Source organism: Cryptotermes secundus, unplaced genomic scaffold, assembly GCF_002891405.2.
Source record: "Cryptotermes secundus unplaced genomic scaffold, Csec_1.0 scaffold1440, whole genome shotgun sequence".
NCBI classification, from domain to species: Eukaryota; Metazoa; Arthropoda; class Insecta; order Blattodea; family Kalotermitidae; genus Cryptotermes; species Cryptotermes secundus.
Genome location: NW_019733339.1, coordinates 249,735 through 252,060, shown reverse-complemented (window position 1 = coordinate 252,060; position 2,326 = coordinate 249,735). Strand labels below are relative to the sequence as shown.

Below are 2,326 nucleotides of genomic sequence, written 5' to 3'. Positions count from 1 at the left end.
CGATATAGAAATAAGGGTAAGTGGTATCGGAAGGTCACAGGTTTAATTCTCAGTTAGGTCATTGGATTTTTTAATTGACCCAGTCCTAACAACACTATGGCCCTGGGGTAGACTCAGCCTCTAATAAAAATGAGTACCAGCAATGTTCCTGGGGGTAAAAGGCGGCCGGTGCGTAAGGCTGATATCATCGTTATCTATGAGCCGATTGTCTATAAAATGTGGAAACCTCAACACCTCACATCCCTATGGGCCTCCAAGGCCTGTTACAGGGATACCTTCACTTTTTACTTTACTTTTTCTATACGCTTCTTGTTTGACTACAGCTCACAAATCATTGGCATGAGTTAAGTCAAACATTAAAATACTCCACTCATATGACGCGTACCAACTGAGTCAATGTACTGTTCAGTTATTCAGTATTGAAGAGGTGGGTTTCCCCATGCACCGCGATTAATAGTCTATTGTACANGCTTAAAGTCCCTCCCGGAGGACTTGTTCCCTCCGCCGGGTTTGAACCCGCGTACCTTGAGTCATGAGGTGGGAACGTTACCCCTAGACTACGGAGGCCGCTCCAATGTACTGTTACTATGGTTCACACGCATAAACACAGCAACGGCACAAATGCAGTTCCAACTACAAGGAGTTACCTACATTTGGGACACTCTGCAGAGATCAACCAAACCGCAATGCAGTGGAAAAGTCTCAGCCTGGGGGCACCGCCTTCCGGATGACGGTAACACCTGCAGAAGGATTTTTGATGAACCACTCTCACTTGAAGCGTCACGACCACCGAGGACTCGGAGGAGCGCCGTTGGAAGCCGTTCCATATAAATTATGGGACATGAGTAGGTTGAAACATTATGAATAGCTTCAATGGGAAGTATTTTTACCGTTAAAAATGTCTAAAGGAGAAAAATATTTTAATTCTATATACCAGTAAAAGTCCTCTGTTTCAAAGACACCATGTCCCGTTAACATCTGCCACACGATACCTTCCTTGAGAAACTTTAATTTTATTATGACATTCTAGGTTCTGGCGTTGACGAATATTAGGTATGCAGGATTCTGGGAAGTGACGCCGTGTAATCTGGTATACAGACACCGATATTTAGGAGGAAAATGCTGTCTTAGTGTTCAGCGGGCGAGGAGGCAAGTTCCTCTGAAATTTTTGTGGAGATCTACCAAGTTATACGGTGTCACATACTATGAAACTGCAATCTTAATATTTACTTTCATGAGAACGATAAATCTCATAGAAATGGATGAAGCTGAAGACCATAAAACTCCATGCATTTTCCTCCTTTAATAAGTTAATTTCTGTGGATTGAGTCCACTTAGTACATCGACCACCATTCGGCCTATGGTATCAGCCCCGGATGATACATGATAATGAGCGTGGAGCAGCCCGTGGAATGAGAATTGGCAGAGGAAACCTTCCCCAGTGACTGTGCGCCACAAATTCCACATGACCTGGCCTCGAACCCGGGCCGCAGGTTTGGCAAGCCGGTGACTAACCACTGAGCTATGGCACGGTCATGCCATTTCTCTTACTCAAATAATGGCAAATTTGTTCCCCAGCAGTTTGACGAGAATGTCTGCTGCAGACCCAAACCGAGGATCGTTGTATCAATATTTAATTGCAATCGAGTGGCAGGACCATGTGTGGCCCTAGGGACCGTCCGCGTCATGCATATTAATTGTAACGACGGCTTCGCAACCACGGTCGTTTCCGCGCACCGCCGCGTGTAAATGGACCGACTGTTCATCTGTGATTACCTCGCTGCATCGAAACACAATTTATCAAATAAATTTAGACTGGCCAATTGACGGACTGTCTGGTAGTAGAACCTCAAAGTGCAACACCACTAAAACCAAATCCTCTTAGTGGACATGAACCAGTTCCATCCATCCAAATTAATCACAACACATTTTCTTAAAAATCAACATTAATATTATCCTCCCACTGCGCTTTCTTGTTCTGGTTTGTTCTGGTTCCCTGTTTATTAAGGTTCTATTATAATTTTTATCAATTCCGTACTTCTAATATTCCAGCTACGTGACCAGCGCATCGTAACTGTCTTATATTTCACTATCGATTCGCGAAATTCGTTAAGTGCAAATGTGTTCCTGATCTAACTACCTTGATGGAGCTGAGCCCTTCTTGAGAAGCTGCCAGTTGTGCACCTACTCAAGAACTTTCCAACATTTTGTGGAACCCGAAAGTTCGTAGCATTAGATGGAGGTAAGTTTCACACCTCGGCGGATTTACTGCCGATGTGGCTGATGGGCCACAGAGAGGGTCTGGACACTATGGACGAAAAATAAA

The 2,326-nt window shown here is 44.3% G+C and overlaps 1 pseudogene; it reads right to left on the bottom strand.

Annotated features, from left to right (window-relative positions):
• Positions 1–606: 606 nt before the first annotated feature.
• Positions 607–752, bottom strand: LOC111868122 (annotated as a pseudogene).
• Positions 753–2,326: the final 1,574 nt, after the last annotated feature.